Consider the following 21,412-nt stretch of genomic DNA (forward strand, 5'->3'; position numbering starts at 1 on the left):
CAAGTTACTCATACCAACACTGTTGCCTCTCCGAGCTTGGGGAGGGTGGATGATAATCTCGCTTTAGTTCCACTGACAACTAATAACTTGGAAACATTTGATCGAGTCACCATGACTACTGACGTTGCGGGTGGTTCTATCTATAGAGTGCCACTGCGAGACACACCAACTCCTCCTTTGAATACGGCGACCCCTTTTGCACAAACTGCCTCTGGGTACTTTGCCAAACAACAACGATGGTCTATCGGACTCGTTTGCCTCTTCAACTACTGACCCAGGACCACGTAAGCTGATGTGCTGGCTTAAAGATACGTATTTTGTTCTTCCTTGGAACTATCTGTGGCTCTTATTGACTATGTCAGCTTTTTTTCTCTGGATAGGGTTTGTCGTTACCTTTTTTCTATTGATACATGGTCATTTTCTTCCTGAGAGATCAGCGGTTGAACAGGTGAAGGAGGTGTTGAAGCCAAATTTTTCATCACATAAGGTTCGAAGAGACTTGTCCTTTGTGAACATTTCTTCAGTGCCAATTCCGGATGGGATTGTGTGGGATAACGTAATGTTTGACATATATACGGTCCCAGTGAGATCATTCAAATACTGTATGTCCTAAAGTTATCTATGAATGATATCGTAATACCAGGCATTGTATATGATGATTGGGATGTGAAGACAGTTGATTCCATGATGACTGAATTACAATATTATACTGTCTATGAAAATTAAGATGTTTACCAGTTTAGAGACAATTATGGTGACATGTGTTGCTATAATTATTATGGGCACCATTTTATACATAAAGCCAGTAGTCCAAAAACGATATTTGACTATACGCAATGGGAGCATTGCCCAACTCCCCCGCAAGGGAGTTCCAAAACTTATTCTGACAAATTTACGTATTTTTCTGGGCATCATCGACTGAATGCTAAGTCATATTATTTTAAGTTAACTCCGTCTAAAGATAAGCAAATGTCGTTGACTAATATGAAATTCATATACTCAGATTCCTTTGTTTCCCGACTGTCGATTGAAGGTTATGAATATTGGTCAAATAATGTTGATTTGAAACGTGTTTGGGGAACAAAACATTGGCAGACAAAGGGTAGAGAAACATTGTTTAGAGCGTGTGTCATCCCAGTCCAAATGATTTTTTTAATGAAACAGTACAACAGACTAGCTGTTTGAGCTTAGCAACGATTAGAGAATTGAACATGCCTAGTATACCAGTCCCTACAAAAATTAATGATTGACAGAAATACATAAATGCCACCTTTAGTGAGCTTACAGACTGGGTCCAGAATGGTACATTTAACACTTCATTGTCACGTCCGGGTGGGTGGTTATTGTGACCCATAAACACCAATGGGTGTCATCAACGTTTTGTCACCTCCTCGGGGGGTTTCAGGACGAGTCGGGCAGACCCTCGCTATATATCACCAGAATATGCTGAAATAATTACTACATATAGTGTGGGTAAATTGTGCTAACAATGGTTAAAATCATCCTCACTAGATGGAGTCAAGACACATCTCACTCTCCTGTCTAATAACACTGACTTGCAAAATTTTTGTCAGGACCGAAGATACTACGAAGGAAGCGTTTCTTGTACAAAGTGTACAATGAAATATGGAAACTTTCCCAACAGGAGGCTGCAGCCCGGTTACGGCAAATAGATCAGGAAAATTTGAAACAGGCATTAGCTGTTGTGGATAATGGAACTCACACCTTGTCCGACTGAATATATACGATTAACAACATTGTTTCTTCTGCCATAGACATTATACGATTTGATATGTCTTCTTTATATCATGCAAAAAAGGTGTACACTGTTCCAAATGGAAAAATATAATCACTAGGGGAACATTAAAGTTCAGGAGCAAGAGCCCTCACACATCTGAGAGGATGTCTTGCTTCATCATAGGGTAGCTCCTCGTCAGACCGGCGCTGCAATGTCTGACGGGCTCCCCGTAAGGGGGCTCTTTGCCGGAGATCTTTTAGGTAGCAGCCATGGTAGCGGACACTACAAGACCTGGTGTTGCGGTCAGGCGCTAATCCTGGCAGGGGAGTGAAAACTAAAAATGGTTCCCAGTCTTAATAGGAGCGAGTCAATTTAATTAATCAATGGAATAAGACCGGGACCAAGATTAAAAACAGAGGGAAAGTGTAAAATGAGGAATGATGCTCAACCTCTTTCTGCATGGTGCTGGAGTTTAAGGAGATTATCGTCGGGCTCCTAGGACATGGTCAACATGTTTCGCGTCCAGTGGTCTAACAAGATCGTATGACGCTTCTTCAGGACCAATACATACTAAGGGCCATATTTATACTCCGGTTGCGCCAAATGTGCGTCAAAAATTTTGACGCACATTCAGCGCAAACGATGCCCCATATTTATACCCTGACGCCCGATGCGGCGCACAAGGGGAATGGCGCTATGTGCGTGAGTTTTTGGAAGCGGCACCCCGCCCTGCGTTAATGACATGCAGGGTAGGCGTTCCCGTCCAAAAACCCACGCATACAGCGGTGCGTCGTATTTATGCTTCCGGGCAAAAATGACTCCCGGGCCGTAGGCGGCGCAAAAAAATGACGCTAAGCACGAATAGCGTGAAATTTTAACGCCTGGGTCAGGGCAGGCGTTAAAATGGGGCAAACACACTTGTACTTAAGCAGAACACACAGAACAAACAACAGAGCAGCAGAGCAGCAACAGGGAGCTATGGAGGTGCTTTTTCTTCAACGTGCACGTAGACGCAGAGCCCTGCAGCAACAACAGCAGCTACAACAACAACAGCAGGGACCCCAAAGACAGCGTAGAAGGCAGGACAGGATATTCCGCCCAAGAACAACCCTGCATGGCCTCAGCGAACGGGACATCATCCAGAGGTACCGGTTGAACTGGCAGGCCATTCAGCAGCTGCTGGCAAATATCGAACAACAGTTGGCCCCCACTTTAGTGACACCCCGCACTATCCCAACTGAAACAAAGCTGCTTGCCGTACTACACCTGCTGGCAAGTGGCTCCTTTCAGACAACTGGTGCCCTGGTTGGTGGAATATCCCAACCATCATTCTCTGCATTCCTGCCTAAAGTCCTGGATGCCATCATTCGCCTGACACCCCGCCACATCTGCTTCCCTAACACACTGCAGAAGCAGCAGGAAATGAAACAGGGGTTCTACGCCATCAGTGGCTTCCCGCACGTCCTTGGTGCAATCGACTGCACACACGTACGCCTTGTGCCACCTGCTGATTCAGAACACCTCTACCGCAACAGGAAGCACACACATTCAATCAACGTCCAGGCCATAGTCGATCACCAAGGACTGATCACCAACATCGTGGCCAAATATCCTGGGAGTGTACATGACGCATTCATCTTCCGTCACTCCACCATCAACCAACACTTCCAGGATGGACGCTATGGCAATGGACTACTTGTTGGTAAGGACAAAAAACAAACCCATACACACACCGCACACAAACCCTCTAGGACAAACAACACATACACCACAATAGCAACACCTAGCCAGGAACACACTGAGGTACTCACATCACTAGCCATGTGTCAGAAGTCAACATTTAACCTGTCACACATTGGAATTTAATCCACAGCCTAATGTGAAGACATCAATGAGTGTGGTTGGCCAAATGTCACTTTACAGATTGGAAGTCTCAAAATAACCTGTACACTAATACAATGCATAAGTCAAAAGGTATGGGATGGCCTGGGCTCATACACATGAAGGTGTCAAATACACTTTCACGTTTTAACTCGGCATGGAACTAACATCACACCCCCAGTGAGGACACACAGACAACTGTATCACTAGTCACAATGCTAGGGAGGGAACACTCTACTGCAACAACAAAAACAGTCCTTCTGACAAACGATTAGCCAACAAACACTTGGAAAATATATCAAAGCAAACTTTTCAACAACAACCATAGGTTGGAACATTAGTACACAAAAGAGTCACAGACAACACAAGACAACTACAGCCATCAAAGATCCGTACAACACTGCCTCCTACATCTAATTCAATCCATTCTCTTTCTCTTTCAGCTGATCAGGGTTATGGCATCCAGCCTTGGGTGATGACACCATTCGGGAACCCAATCACTGCTGCAGAGCGGGCATACAATGACGCCCACAAGAGGACCCGCAGCATTGTGGAGAGGACCTTTGGGATCCTAAAGTCTAGGTTCCGCTGCCTTGACATCACTGGCGGGAGCCTACTCTATTCCCCAGAGATGGTGTGCAAAATCATCCTCACTTGTGCCATATTGCACAATATATATGTCCAGAGGAACATTCCCCTCCTTGAACTGGACCCAGGCATGCCTGAGGATGACGAAGAGGAGGATGCTGGGCCGCAACAGGAGGGGGGACAACCCAACACGGCAGCAGGACAGCGTAGGCGCCAGCAGCTTGTAAATAATTTTTTTGCTTAATGTATAATAATCACCTGTATTACACTATTGTAAATAAACACAGATATCAAATACCACATCATGTTTTGGTCCATGCATTACTGAGCACCTTTACTTATAAAATGCTGACGAAGAATGTGGTCTCCTTGACCAACAATGCCATAACAATCATCACAACAAAAAAGAACATTTCAATTGTATGCACAGAGGGTAGGATGTGACATGATACATTGCCATACACTGAGGCCCACATGAGTACAAATGTGGCAAATCCACATGCTACATCAAAACACCTGAGACAGTCTTGCACCCAGACAAAAAAAGTAGATCATGTGAAAGTCACATCACATGTGGTCAGAGACAGGGTGGGACCATCCATGTGTACGTCACCATGTCATCAATGGCTTCTCTCCAGTGGGTGATATGAGCAAAACACAATTGGGACAACATTAGCTGCCACTAACTCAGGAGGAGACCTGGATGTCACAGTGACAACATACACCCAGACAGGTGATAGTGGATCCACATACCAACACACATGTACACATATGTCATACAATCAACTAAATTATTGAAAGTAGACCATCACAGTCGGGTCCCAGTTTGAACCTAGCAGGAAGAATGTGACATGCCACTTAACCAGTTAATGCAGAAAGGGACACAGACACCCACTAAAGAATATTCCCCAGAACATCAGGAACGCTCAGAGTCTTCCAAACATAGTCATTGGGAAATGGTAGGCATGTCAGCTCAAAATCATCATTACTGCAAACTTCTAATGGGCTAATGAGATGAATGAATGGTCAACAGTCATACATACCATATGGCCTTACATTAGCCTGCTGCTGCAGGTTTCCCATAAAATATTAAGCCAAGCCATGGATACTGTAACTAATCAGGATGGTCAAATCCTAGGGTGCTGGGGGCCTAAGTCCACTTCTACGGTCCCACAAACATACACAAATCCTGTACTTGTGAGCCAAACACATGCATAAGGTACATGTGTGGCCTACATGTCAAGAGTAGAACACAAAGCACAAACACAAAATGAGGCTAGGACATGGTTAGCCCCATAATAACTGTAAGTGACCATTGCACTCCCTGTTAGGACTCCAGATAAAAGCATCACCATCATAAGTGTGGACCAAATTTGGAGAAGGAATACATCATGGTATCCCATCCATCATTTCCAAACAGCCATCAGCAATTGCCACAAATATGTTGACAAATATGGAAAAGACATTATGTAACGTATCCACACCATTACTGTGTGAATGCCTGCCATACATACAACAATGGACATGTGGCATATCCAAACACAAATGGGTATCACATTGCCCCGTTTGACCCTGACAAATCACCTTCCCCAAGTTAAAAACATGAAGACGTAACAAAAAGATTTGATCATAATTCTACGCATACAGCATGGGTGTCATATTTTGGTCACGTACATGAGTGCACAGAATGCAGAGTCAAATCTGAATGTATACAAAAATTTCACAGATTTAGACAGCAAAATATAAGTTACATCATATTTCAGATTTGACTCAGCAGCATGTGCATTCCTGTACGTTTCAAAAATATGACGCACATCATGTATGCGTCGGAAAAAATGACGCAACATGCACATATTTTCGTACATCTCGTACAGTAAATGAATCTTAATATTCATATCATATTTTTTCACTCAGCAGCATTAGCACTCCTGTAGGTGGATAAAATATGACGCCCATCATGTATGCGTCGGAAAAAATTACGCAACATGCACATATTTTTGGACATCTCGTACAGTAAATAAATATTAATATTCATATCATATTTTTACACTCAGCAGCATGTGCAATATTATGCGTCATAAAAAATGACGCGAAATTATGTATGCGTGAAAATACGACCCAAACCGCGATTAAAAAACGGCGGCCATTTTATGCAGGAAGTGATGTAATAGGATATCCTGTTTGCCAAATCTGTATTGGAAGTTGACTTTCACTTTCACTTTGCAGTCTCAGATTTTTCTAGACTGTGTGGTTCAGTGAAGAGTGTTGTCCTGTGAATTACTGCTTTGTTGTCCTGTGTAGCTTGTCTTTTGTACTTTGTTCAGTCTAATATTGTTGTGTATCATTGTCTCAGTCTGTTAAGTCTAGTTTTGTCCATTCCTGTATTTGTTTGTATTGTCTGTGGGAGTCTGTTGTGGGTAGGGTAGTTATTGGGGTTAGTTGGGCTATTTTCTCCTTTTCTTAACTTCACACCTCTACCTTTCCCCATTTCCTACTTTATTTTTTCTGTTTGTCATCAGTCATAATGTCAGGGAGGCCTCGCCTGTCCAGGATGGGCGAAGATGAATTGGGGGGATTTATCTGGCTAGTGTGCCATTTCCTCCCGCTGATGCTGGAGGCTGGGGGCCGTGTGATACAGGTGTATCACACGGAGGCCCGGAAAATTCGCTGGGAGAAGGTGCGCCATCACATGGTCCGGGTCCATGGGACCATGCGGAATGTCCATCAGTTGAAACACCGCTGGGCCGATCTGATCACGAGGGAACAGGACCTGCTGGACCACCTGGGAGTCAGGATTGGTGGCCATGTTGGTGAGTAGCAATCAATTACATGGACATGATAGTAATCTGTGTGTGAACATGTGATGAATGTTACCCAATCTGCTAGATAAGGAGCTGCCTATGTGTAATGCTAGGGAAACCTAGGCCCTTGTCAATATATATTGATATCCCCAAATTGGCTACACTTTTTCTCCCTCAAACAGCAGAAACTTAATACATATATCTGTATTTGGCAGGTGTGGCCCATCTCTGCGTGATGCAATGATGCAAATGCTGCCTTACTAATGTTTACATATGTGCCCTAATGTGTACGTGTTGCACAATGTGTATGAAGAACTATGCTAGCAGTCAGATGGCTCAGTTGTTCTACACATACCAGATGGCTGTAGCTGTATGTAATGTAGTGTAGCATTTGTGTCAGACAAGCAACACGTTAATGGCTCTATTTGTACTCTACATGTCATAATGGGCAATGAGTAAGTCATGTCGAAACAACATACCTACATATGTAGACCCCATCGCTCGAAATCTGATTTGAATCCCATGATGATGATATACATGTGTGTTTTATACACGTCACATGAAGTCAGATATGTTTTCCACAGATATGTCACATGTGTGTGTGGTTGCTGTGTGTTGAAAATGTCCACATAGGCTGTTTGACTGTGAGTGGTCATGCAGTCCTCATGGAACAAGTGTCTGGATGTCTCTCTGGAATGCACATGCTGAGATGTTTGGATAACAATATTGTCGGGGCATAATTATTGTGAGTAAACTTGGACGACACCTGACTGTCCTGGCCACTGCATGTGTGTAGTAGGGTGTGTAACTGTAGCAGGAGAATCATCCAATGTTAATGTTGAATACAAACTCATCCATGCAGTATGAGCATGTGTGAAAGTGTATCATTACCATGTCATATTCTCACAGTGTCATTGTAACAGAATTATTTTGTCAGTCCACCCAGTCTGAGTACATTCTTCCTGTCATGCTTTACAGGTGGACCAGAGCCTTACACCGTGGGAGAGGTGGCACACTTCGACGACCCCGATACCTACAGTGAGTGTTGCCTGAGTGCTATTTGATATATTTATTTGCCAATGACGCAAAATGGACTACTGTGTGTTCAAGAGAAATCATGATGTGATGCGCTGGCCGTTCATTGCCATTGTCGTGTTAGTGTGATATCAAATTGGACTTATGTTTCTGTTAAGCAACACCTAGCCATCTCTGAGATTGAGGGGCTGTAGGACATTACAGTTGGGCCGCAATGGGGAATGGGATGAGTTACTTAGAATACACTGGTCAAAGTAAGACTTGGTCGGGGACTTGACATGAACTGAGTCTGCATATCAGACTGACATTCTCCCATATAGCTTAGGCACATGGCTGTGATGAAAAGTGCATCTTCCTAGTTGAGGATGGACTGTGCACACTGTAGGTTGGATCTTCCGGGGGCATGTACTTACACAAGCTGAACTAGGAGTGTGTGTGACTTGAGTGCAATGGCCTATGTGTTCTGTTGAATCATGAGAATGGGTGTTCCACCTCCTCTGTGTGTGTAGTAAAACATGCCTCACTGATAGTATGTCATGTTGGCAAAAGTCATATCATTGTGACATGTGTGGTCCATGGATGTCACAATGTTTGCCTAAGTCCAACGTGTTGCTAGCCATTCATAGGTCTTGTGTGTGAAGGCACATACTTGGTGAACGTTCAATACACTCCTGGGTGTGCATTTCACATGGGATTGGTGGTTGTTCTTCCCACACCACCCTCAACGACTGGGATGTTAATGTGAAACAGGCTACCTTGGACTGTAGCAACCAGTATCTCACACTTACTTGACACCTTTTGTGTCGTGAGTCAGAACCTAGGGCCAGATGTGCCAAACTGTGTACAAGTTGATAAACTCATAATTATTGTGTGTGAGTTGCAAACATCTGTTTCCTATTCCGAAATGTATTAGGTGATCATGAAAATATATGGGAGATTTTATTCCTAATCCTAAATATGAAGGCTTTTTCCAGTCCTATTTGCAACTGACAGTGGTATGCAAGTCCATTTGCAATGGAGTTTGTGGTTGCTAAGTGAGTCGCAGTTATCATCCACTTGAAGTGGATGGTAACCCACTTGCTAGCTGTAAGGGGTTCCCGATTGTAACCCATCACCTTTCCGAGTGTACCAAAATAATCGTGTACAAAACAGGCAGTGGTCCAAGGGACCACTGCGGCCCGTATTTATAATTTTTTTGCACCACATTTGCGCAGCTTTTTGACGCCAAAACGGCGCAAACTTACAAATTACAATTGGAATTTGCAAGTTTGCGCGGCTTTTGCGTCAACAAGTGACGCAAATGCGGCGCAACAACAAATATAAATACGGGCCTAAGTGCCTTAAATTATTCAATATTGAAATTGTCGTAATTTATTTCTAAGTGCTGCTCATTTCCCGTTGAGGTAAACGGCCTACACTTGGGGAACATGTTCTGCGTTATTTCCAAGCGGTCACGGACATGGAGGTCTGCTGTTCCCAGCAGGCCTCCATCCCCGTGAGTGCCCATAGTTGCAAAGGTGGAGCAACTTGCAACCCACATCATTGATGTAAATGAGGTGGCTCTTAGCAACCCCATAGCAACTCACAGACGGTGTCAGATACCCCATTCTGCATTGCAGATTGTTCGTCCCATTTCCCATCTTCCTACATCTGGTCCCTAGTGTAGACATTGGGTTATAGCCCATTGGTTCAATCTTAGCACACAACCAATTCCAGATGGCTTAGAGTGAGGAGTGTGATAGTTATCACATATAGTGACATATGTAGTGAAGTAAGTATGCGGAAGAGGTGCAGCCATGATGTACAAAACCGTAGGGATGATTAGGATGAGTAGTGTAGGGTGATGTCATCCATCATGTAGAGACCTGGATATTCTAGGTGTGATATGCCCTTATGTATGCATGCTTCACATGTACTTCCTCTGAGCCCTTCTGTGAACTATGTTGTGACAATTGCTGCAACCTATACATTTCTAGTAATGTACAAATAACCCATTGTGCTATCCCACCCAATGCAAAGCCAAAGGTAAATATCTGCCTTTTCTCTTCACAGCTGCTAACATGAGGGCGGCCGATCGCATCCATTTTGAGCGGCGTGCCATCCGTTACAGGCACATCCTGCAGGTGCAGTCTGGGTATCGGCGGATGGGCCGCAGGTATCACTCCGAAAAGGCCTCTGGGGCGTGGTGGGCCACACCACAGCCTCCAACAAGTGTGCCACCTACAGCCACCAACGACACAGCCACCAGGTCTGGCCCAGTGGTCCCATCTACTTCGGCTGCCATGGACCCGCCGCATGCAGCACGACCTGGACCCAGCCGTGTGCTGGCAGCAGGACAGTCACATGTCCCACCAACAGCTGCCACTAGCTCGACCTCTGCTGGCACACAAACCCTCCCCACAGACCCTCCCGTGGACCCTGCAGCCTTCCAGGCATTGTCCCTGAAAGTGGACCAACTTTTGAGGAAGGTGGACAACCTGACTGATGACATGAACTATGTAAAGACCCGGGTCCGCGACATCAGGCGCACACTAAGGAGGGCAAACCTCTAGTTCGTTTGCCCTCTTAAACTTTTATCCCTCCCCTCTCACCTCTTTCCTTTTTTTATCCTGTTAGTTGGGCTTTGGGGATTAGTATTAGGATTAGGATAGGTATGTAGCTTAGTTAGTGTTAGGGAAGAGGGTGGGGGGTCCTTGTTATTTTTCTCAAATATTTGTGTGTGGGTGGGTGGGTGGGGGGCAATGTTGGGATTCATGTTTAATAAAAAAAAAAAAAAAAAAAAGTTTTTTAAAAAAAAACACCAAAAATATATCTGCTTGTTTAGGATAGTGTAGTATGTGTGTAGGTTAGTATGTTTTGTCCTGCATGTGTCCTGTCTCATAATGGTGGGTGGGGGGTTGATGTTTAGATCGTTTCGTTACATGTGTAGAGTAAGTTTAGCTTAGGTTAGATAGGGACAGTTGTGGGTTATTAGTAGTCAGGTTAGATTAGTGTAGGTGTACCTTTCCCTTAGTTGCCTCTTGTAGTACTAGATATAAATAAATATTTTGTTAACCCTTTACTTGATGCGTTAGGTGCTACTTTATCATGGCCTTGACATCCATGTTGCAGAATGATTTAGTGTGACATTTGTGTCCTATGCTCAGCATCCCCTGGGAATGGATGTTTAACATCCCATCTACCCGTGTGCTCACTTGTTAAGTATCCTCAAATTGGGAGACTCCCCATTGGTAGTGTGCATTGTACACCAAGCTTTTGTTATGATATGTGTCCAACTTCACAAAGAGTGCTTCATTACATGTCAATGTGGGTTAATTGTTAGGTCGGACAGCAGTGTGAAGCTCAGGGAGATCTTTGTAGATGAGGAGTTGTTCACACTCATGTATTGCTGCTTTCATTGCTGAGCTACATCATGTGTGTACTGAAGCAGCATGAATTTCCTTCATGGAAGCCTACTCTGTAAGGGAAGTTAATGCAGTGTGATTTGTACACGATTCATTACATTAAGCGGCATCCATTCTTATTTAAGTCTTGCATGGAGCCTACATTTCCCAGCCACCATTTGCTCTCTGGAATAGCGATAGATGGTGCATCATTCTGACCAACACAGCATGATTGTGTGTGCTTAGTTCCTTCCTCAGTTATTTCCCTCAGTATGGTAGGGCTATGATGCAATCCTGGCCAATGCACAGATGGATCTGAATATATGACATCAGGACAGTAGTATAGAGATTCAACAGGGTTGCCACACAGCCACTTTGGAGTTAGGTACTGCACAGTTGAAGTGTGAAATGACACAGAGACACAATAGGTGAGCAAGTGCGATTTATTTACAGGTGTTGTAGTGCAAATTGTCCATTCAACATTTTTGCTGAGTCCGTTCTGGGGCATCATTTCTTGGTGAGCCTATAGAAGGTGTCAGTGCAGAGGGACAGGATTACCAAATTGTAGGAGAGAGACATTCACTGGCAATGTGGACAAGTCAAACAGTGGATTGCCAAACAGTCATTGAGTGTAGGTGTTCAGAAACTGGGCTTTGACTAAACGCAGGACCTTGGTCAGAGTAGGCCATGGTGCAGGGACTAGGGCTTCCGGGTACTCCTCCGTGTGAAGGTTATCTGTTCCACGTCTTCTTCTTCTGATGTGTGTGTTGCCTCCTCTGTCCTTGTTGTTGTTGGTTGTGAAGGGGCAACACACACCTCAGTGTTAGAAGACATGGAGGCAGACATCCCGGGGGCTAGTCCCTGTGGACTTAGGAAGGGCAATACTGCAGCAAGGAGGGCCTGCTGGTTTCTCAGAATGGCAGCCACATCCCGATGGTAGGCAGCCAGGTCAGCCCTGAGGGGTTCGATGTTGCATTCGTGCACCCGTTGACTGGCTTGCATTCTTAGTTGTTCCGTCAACTGGATGACAGCTGTGGCGATTTGCTTTTGTGTTTCTACAAGTTCCTGCATGTGCGATGTTAGTGCTTGCATCACAGCTGTCTGATCAGCAGGAGGGATCATGCACGAACGCACCCCCTCAAGGCTGGCTGCCATAGTTTGCATCCCCACCCGCACCTCCTTGGCCAGCTCCCGCTGGACCCCAACGACGGTTCTTTCAAAGCTGGTTCCAGTGTCGTCGGAGTCCTCAGCTGTGTTGGAGCTGGCAGGTATTACATTTGGGGTGGCAGGTGGGTCTACTGGGGTGGCTGCTTCTTCTGGGCTCCTCCTTGGGACTGAAGGTGGGGTTTGGAGGCTTCCAAAGACCATGTTGAGGGTTTGTGGGGAGAGGTTGATGGGGTCGTCATCGATGTCATCAGGGAAATCAGGGTCAGGCATATCGGCAGGAGATCCATGTTCCTCTGCAATGAAACATGGTACAATTAGTGTGTCTGTGTTGTAACAAGTTTGCAAACAGTTACAGGCGTTTGGATGCCTTATCTTTGGTCTCTGTTTTTTTCTGGGTATCTGCTGTCCTTCATATGGGCATTGTTGTAGGCCTATGGCCCACCTGTGTGTCACATGTGTGATGTGGAGCTACCAGACTTGTCTGCCTAATTGCCGCTAGGTGTTGCTTTGTAACATTTTGTGAATAGGCATCTTTGTGTCCTACTAGTCCCTCCGTGATTAACTATTCTTATGTAGAGACATTTTCGAGGGTGTGTTCTCATTATCCGACCTGAGCTGACTTGCTTACGAGGCAGCAGGATAGCTAATGTTGTGATGGACTGAGTCTGACCCACTTTTAATTGACTCTGTCACCCTGATTCTTTCATTTTGCTCTAGCTAACTAGCATTGGCTCATGTCTCCCACAGCAAAGGAATGATTATACATCCGAGCGCATGACATCTTTGGAACTTTTCAGGGAAGTTGTGGTCACTCAGATCCCAACATCTTCACTCTTTTCCAGTATGAACTCATACACAAAAGTCAAAGACAGTATTTGTTTCATATGATGATCTCTTTGAACAACTGACTTGTCTATATTTAGGTGTGAGCCACAATAACCCAAATACTTCAACATGGTAGACTTGAAATAGTCAGCAGGAGAGTAAGACATTGGTCGAAAACTATCATGGTGCCTAACAGTTTGTACTCTCCCTCTGCTTGTTCTATTTATAGCACAGCATGTTAAGCTTCTAGCCTGCCTGTCTGAATCACTGGGGAGACTTCATCCGTCATATCTGAGCAATGGCCTGTGATCTGGTTTTGCATCTGCAGCAAGGCAGGCAGCGTCTGGTGTTTCTCTGTTTGGAGACTCCCTCTTGTGTGTCTTGGGACAAGGAAGTGATTTTATAAGTCATAAGTCATGGTGATGAGATAGTTTCCCTACGCAGGAATGCCAAATCAGAACCCCTACCCCATCTATCCGCAAAGTACCAGACTGTATCCTTGACTGGGGCACAGAGTGTATCTGTTCTGGCACACTCCAGTGCAGATGTAGGCAAAACAGTGTGATTGGACTTATTAACAACACCCTAGGACTGGCTATTTGGTATATTTCCTGATAGGAAGGCCAATGAGAAGCATGTAGTGCAAAGTGCTCAGAGGCTCTTAGATGTGAGCATATGCGTAAGAGTACATTCAGGGTAAGGTGCAGAAAGGCCTACAGCCTGAGGCTAATGCGCAAAGTATACATTACACTTGCCAGAATACACATTGACTGACTGTGGGTGTTGTGAGTGCCCTGCCAACACACTTGCCTCTCAGGACCTGCCCCATTCACTTTTGATTCACATTGCATGCAGTGTACATGTTCCGTGCCATTTCCTATGCATGTTCATGTTTGGATGTGGTGTGGATGTAAACATTGTTGATGTTTGAAGATGAAGGTGGGTCATGTGTGTTTGATTGTATAAGCCTGTTTATCGTATGAAGGTCCGATTTGTTTGTCAGACTTTGCAGGTGTGTTTGAGTGACCAGTTGCCTATGTCTCCTCCTCAGGTGTTGTCTGAGCAGTATGACATTAGTGATGTAGCCTTGTTATCCAGGCATGTGAGGGACCCTGACGTATGCAGCATGTGTGTGTGGTTGGTGCTGTGTGGGTCCTATTGCTGTTTACTTTGGCTTATGTATGTGTCAGGTATGGACATTGGGCATTTGAGTGTACTGGTGCGTTTGTATTTTTACACTGACTTGTTGCGGATGTCAATGTCACCCCCTAATTTGTGTATGTATATTCCATGGGGAGGTTGCTGCCATTTGGTACTGTAGCTGCACAGAGATGAGAGGCGTTATTGTAAGGTGTTGTGGCAGTTACATTGCAGTTGTTGCTTTGCCTACTGGGTTACTGATAGGGACCTAGTTGCTGTAGGATAGATTTTACAAAACAAGTGCCTGGATGTGAGTTTGCTGTAGTGGCCTTCCTACCTGTCGCTGCTTTCCCTTGGCTCTATTGTTGTACTTACAGGATGTCCCCATGGGGCTGTACTTGTTGCTGTGTTTGGTGGTGCCCCAGCTTCAGTGTGTGCTAGGCATGCCCCCCTACTGTGCTCCTTTACCCATGCCACTCTATGTATATGCTGACTTACATGCATTGTGTAGTAGGTATTCCCCCCCTGGTTGCAGTTAACATTAGTGCATTATAATTCCCCATGCGACTTACCCTGCATGTGCATTGTGTCTTGGTAGTCTGCACTGTCCTGCCCTTGAATCCCTGTGACGATCTCCTCGGGGATGGCGGCTGCAACCATCTCCTCCATGTGGTCCAGGGCCTCCTGTTGTGCTGGACTCCCACCTCCAGTCTGCATTGCTGCCTTCCTGTTCCTGGCCATTTTCTCTTTGGTCCTGCGTTTACAGTCATGCCAGCGTTTCTTACACTCAGTGACTGTGCGGCGTTCTTCAGCCACACTGTTGATCTTGTCCACTATTTGCTTCCATATGGCCTCTCTCCTACTGAGTGGCAATTTGGATGTAATGAAAAGTTGGTGCTGGTGTTCCGTCACCTCTCTCACCAGGATTTCCTGCTCCTCTTCACTGAAGCGACACTTTCTTTTCTTTTTTTGGTTATCCTGGTTTGTTTGTGGAACCTCTTGGCTGGTTCCTGGTCTGCTGTCATCATCCTGGGCTCTGTTGTGTCCACTGGGATCCATGTTGGCTCTCTGGTAACACTGCAGTTTTCGCGCTAGAATTTGACGCAATTGCGTGAGAAAAACCAGCGCTTTCACGATTGCGCTGTCGTAAATCGGCCCACGGTGATGTGCGTCGCCTTTACGTGGTTTTTCCTTACGACTTGACGCCGCTGTGTGCGTCACAATATCCTGACGCCCACCTGTTGGTTGCGCCGCCGTACGTCAAAGTATAAATTTGACGCCCGCACGGCGCATCCAAATGGCGTTAGACGGCGCAAAATTTTTTGACGCAAAACTGCGTTAGCGCAGTTTTGCGTCAAAAAGTATAAATATGGCCCTAAGACTTCTCCTGTCTATATTACCGAAAGTTTGCAAAAATGTCAAACAAATCATATAGTCACTTACATTGAAGTTCACTAATTGTCAGAAACCTTTAATAGTCGCCCATCCCTTGATATATGGGGGGCCCCTTGGGAAGTAGCATGCCGAAAGCGGTCACTATTTGTGGATGACGGCAGTCTGCAGGGGAACCTACCCTGACGTGCGCTCCCGGAAAGGCCAATAGTGACCGCTTTCGGCATGCTACTTCCCAAGCGGGCCCCCATGTATCAAGGGATGGGCGACTATTAAAGGTTTCTGACAATTAGTGAACTTCAATCTTGTGAATTGGTTGAAAGTAGGCCAGGGAGGGGTTCACCCACCTCCTACTGCTCTCCATCAGTGACAGTCAGCATGGTAATGTCAGCCCTGTCTTGGTGTGGCTTTAAACGTTTCAGATAAAGCACCCTGTGAAGGTTCCTAGGGGTACAGACGTCCACCAAGTAGGTGACTTCCCCTTTCTTCTCCACAATTGGGTAGGACCCAGTCCCCTTGTACTGGAGGTCTCTGGGGGCCACAGGCTCCAACACCCACATCAACTGACCTGGTTGTTAAACAGCCACACGAACTGACCTGGTTGATATTCACACAGTGCTGATTTCAAGTCATACCAGAGCTTGAGCACCTACTGCCTGGCCTCCAAATTTTTGTTTGCATTTTTCATGTACTAAGCCATGCATAAACACATGCCCAGTACATGGTCCACTATGGGCTGTTTGAAAAGTCGCTCCCAACCATCTCTCACTAGACTCACATGACCCCATACAGGTTGGCCTGTAGTATAGCCCTTTTTAATATAGCTTCATGCATGTTATTTTAACATATTAGGCCGCTGTTCACTTTGCCCTAGATATATTTCATTTAGCTTCGCACTGTTATTTTACAATAACCAGTTTTACGGTCTTATTTAAATTTTTTCTATCACACTGTTTAGCTTAGTTCAGCACTGTGTTCTCAAATAATGCATTCTTGATCGCCCTGTGCTTCAGTCAAGGCTACAGTCTGGTACATTGCCGGTAAACGTGGTAGAAGTTTAGTCTCAAGTATTCGTAGAAAATATACATCCTTACGTAGGGACATTTTCTTAGAACATCTGCGTGTTAGTTATAAAAACACTTCCTAGTCCTAGTATACGTCAAGAGGGAGATTCCAGCCAGGAACCTACAACTAGATGCTGAATGCCCCGTTGAAGATGCTAATGCAGATTACAGGCCTTTGCTCAGGTATGAGGGTTGATGTCCTTCGGGGGAACCTGAATGGCAGGCTTAGAACTTCACATGCTGTGCTCGAAATATAATTTAGAGAGAAAATAATCTAGCGGCACTATGATGGCCTTATTCTTGTACTTCACTCTCATCGTTACTATTTTAATCTTACTGTGTTGTGTAGTTCTGGTTATTGCAGCTCACGCTTTGCTATCTAAAATGCAGTTGTTTTATTAAACCAATCTTTAAAACTTAAACTGCCTTTGTCATTTATATATGAGACCGTACTGTGTATGAGAGAATCGGTTGTGACCTGAGTGACCACGGCTTCCCTGGGAAGTGCTAAGATGTCATGCGCTCGGCTGCCCAATTGTCTCTTCCTTTTGGGAGAGATGAGGCACAGCTAGTTAGCCGGAGCAAAACCGGGATTTAGAGTGACAAGTGTCATCCACTGTGGGTCAGACTTAGTCCCCCACACTGTGAACGATCTTGCCACTCATTAGGATAATGAGAGCCTACGCGGCAGGCCAAAGTTCAGAAGGTCTAAATCCAACCACCTTCTGAGACACCACTGTGTGGGCAAAAAGGAGGCAAGGTAACAGAACATCCCATCTCCTGCTAAGCTTTTCAGGGAGGCCCATTATCATGCCTTTCATGGTTTTGTTGAATCGCTCAAGTCATCATTTGACTGGAGGTGATAGGGGGGTGGTGAACTTCTAATTTACACCACATTTATGTCACACAGCATTTAGGTATGCAGACATGAAATCAGCTCCTCTATCAGACACAACCTCGGGAAAACAACACTGGTGAAAATTCAAAGGAGGGCTTTTCCCACTGCCAGGGCAGTAGCAGTCCCGAGAGGAATTTCCTCTGGATACCTAGTGGTGTGGTCCACTACCACTAGAATAAAAGTGTTCCCTGAAGCAGTTGGCGGGCCAAGGGGACCAGCAATGTCAATCCCTACCTTCTCAAAACATGTCCCAACCACTGGTAGTGGGATTAGGGGAGCCTTTTGTTGCCCCCCTGTCTTGTCACTGGCTTGACAGGTGGGACAGGAGAGACAACACTCCTTTACTTTCTCAGACATCTGGGGCCAATAGAAATAGATGACCAATCTCTCCCAGGTTTTGGTATGTTCAGCAAGAGGAATGTCATAGGCCAAAGTTAAGATGAACTCTCACTACACTTGGGGGACCACCACTCTTCTGGTTTCCCATGGTTTAGGGGCCCTGGTCTCAGTGTACAAGGGCCCATCCTCCCACTAGACACTGTGAGTGCCATTCACATCTCCATATTCTTGCCTTGCAGCTTGCTCTTGCTGCCTAAGGCCTTCAGGTGTATGGCATATCCTTTGCCCTTGACATAGGTCCTTTCTGGAGGTTCTCCCTGCACTGAAGAGTGCTGCCAGTTAAGGCCTGGCTCCATCAGCTGCAGTTCCCTCCTCAGACATCAGGGCATCCCCACAGGATAGTCCTCTCCTGATCCTGTGAACATTTTAAAGCTCCCATAGCAGTCTTTGTGCCCTTTCACTTGCTCTCAGCAGTTTGGGCTATTGTTTCAGGCTCCAAAACCTCTTTTCTTCCATTTTTTGTGACCTGTGCTTTGGTTGTCACACACCCATTGAGGGAGACCCAGCTTTTCTGCATGAGCCTGCCTTTCAACATCTGCCCATGTAGAAGTTACCAGATCATTTCTGGACACTTCTGGACATTTTTGGACACTACACTGGGATGGCAGTGGACACAACTACTTTCTTTGGGTCAGTAACCCCTCCCCACTCTAAGCTTACTAAGGCCATTGGCTAGACCTTAATCTCATTGTCAGCATTTGTGACCTGATTACTGACACCAGGTATCATGTGGTCTGGGGAAACCAGTCATACAGCCACCATAGTGGCACTGGCACCTGTATCCCACAGAGCCTCTACCCCAGTCCCATTTCTTTTAGGCCTTTGTCTGTATTTGTCAAAGCTTGGGGGTAAGACTGCCAAGGCTTCAATATCCACCTCACCCAGGGAAACTAAAGTAGTCTCAATGAAACTTTTGGCCTACCAGGTCCAGTTAAACCTTATTTGTGTACTGTAGGCAGTGTCTATAAGCCAGGCTTTCTAGAGGTAGTGAAAGATGAGCAGCCAAGGCTTATCAAGGAGACGTGCAAAGTTCATGCAATACAACGGTAGTCACACAGTACTCACATACATGAAAGCAAATACTCTGTGTTACAAAAATAAAGGTACTTTATTTTGGTGACACAAATACCAAAAATACCATAGCGTCTATACTCCCTTAGGAGGTAAGTAATACAAAAATTATATACACTCAAATACATACCTATGCATAAAAACAGTTAGAAAACTGTGCAATTAGTGGAAATCACAAAAGTTAGAAATGGGCCTGGGGGAGCACACACCATATACTAAGACAGTGGAAAGCAAACGTCTGTCCCCCACCTAGGCAAGTATAGTGTGTAGAAGGGAGCTGGGAGTATTAGAAAAGCCCAAAGGTAAGTATCACAACCCACCCCAGTGACCAGGAAAGAAGGAGTAAATCACAGTAACTTTCCCGGAACACACACAGAAACAAGAAGAAGAATTAGGTAAAACCCAGGAGAGCTTGCAAGACAACAACAGTGAAACCCGGGACAAGAAGACCTGTGGAAGAAAGGGACCAAATCCAAGAAGCACAGAATAGTCCAGGAAGAGCAGGAGCCCCTGCTAACCTGGATGAAGGTGAAAAAGGAGAACCACCGATGAAGAAGAAAAGTCAGCACTGCACCCAAGAAGATGAAGTCGGGTTCCTGGAGAGTGCAAGTGATGTCACATGCCGGATGGAATATTGCAGTTGGGTTTGCATCATCAGAATCCACCAACAAGCTTTGGCACACGCAAAGCTTGCAGTTCGTGAAAAATGGAGCTGTCCGGGACCAGGAAGGACCAGGTGGACTCTACCCAGGAGGGAGCAGAGGGGGCCCTCAGCAACTCAGAGAGCCCACAGAAGACCAGGCAGCACACACAGGAGTCCCACAGCAGAGGAGCAAGAAAGTTGCAGAAGAGGCCCATACAGCACTACGACAAAGGCTCCCACACCGCTGGAGATCCACTCACTAAGCTGTGCATCTCAGGATAGAGTGCTGGGGGCTGAGGCTATATGCGTGAAGGACTTGGAGGAAGGATGCCAACAAGCCTTGACAGCTGCACAAGACTCAGTTCACGGGGGTACTGTCTTGCGTGGGGAAGCAAGGTCTTACCTGCACCAAAGTGGGACAGCTGGAAAAGAGGATCGTTTGGACTACTTCAGTTTACCACCCGGGATTCAGGATCCACAAAGGTCAGTAAGAGAGGGGATCCACGCAGCTGGTTTTCGTTGCAGTTGGTGCCTGCAGAAGCAGGGAAGTGACTCCTTCACCCCAAGGGAGATCCCTTCGCTTTTCTGATGCAGGCTGAAGATAGGCTGTCCTCAGAGGATGCACGACCAGGAAACTGTTGCAGTTGCTGGCAGAAGCCGGAGATACATTGTTGCAGAAGGCATCTTGCTTCTTTGTTGTTCTTGGAGGGTCCAGATTCAGTTTCTTCAGTGAGAAGTCAAAGTTGAAAATGCAGAGGATTCCTGCTGGAGTCTTGCAATTCGAATCTGAGGAACCATCCAAAGGAGAGACCCTAAATAGCCCTGAAAGGGGGATTGGTCACCTAACCAGGTAAGCACCTATCAGTGGAGGGCTCTGACATCACCTGCTGGCACTGGCCACTCAGATGCTCCCAAAGTTCCCTGCCAACCTTGAATCCAAGATAGCAAAATCTAGGGACCCTCTGGAGAAGCTCTGAGCATCACCACCCCTAGGGTGGTGATGGACAGGGGATTGGTCACTCCCCTTTCCTTAGCTAAGCTACGTTTCGTGCCAGAGCAGGGACTCTGTGTCCCTGAGCTGGTGTAGACTGGTTTATGGAAGTAGGGTACCCAATGTGCCCTTCAAAGCATTTCCAGTGGCTTGGGGAGGCTACCCCTCCCCAGCCTGTAACAACTATTTCCAAAGAGGGAAGGTGTAACACCCCTCTCCCAAAGGAAATCCTTTGTTCTGCCTTCCTGGGATCAAGCTTCTCAAACAACAGGAGGGCAGAAACCTGTCTGTGAGGTGGCAGCAGCTGGGGCTGTCTGGAAAACCTCAGAAGGCTGAAATGGCAATATTGGGGGTCCTCTAAGGAGCCCCCAGATTGCATGGAATCATACAACCAAT

This window comes from Pleurodeles waltl, chromosome 4_2 (assembly GCF_031143425.1).
Source record: "Pleurodeles waltl isolate 20211129_DDA chromosome 4_2, aPleWal1.hap1.20221129, whole genome shotgun sequence".
Lineage (NCBI taxonomy): Eukaryota > Metazoa > Chordata > Amphibia > Caudata > Salamandridae > Pleurodeles > Pleurodeles waltl.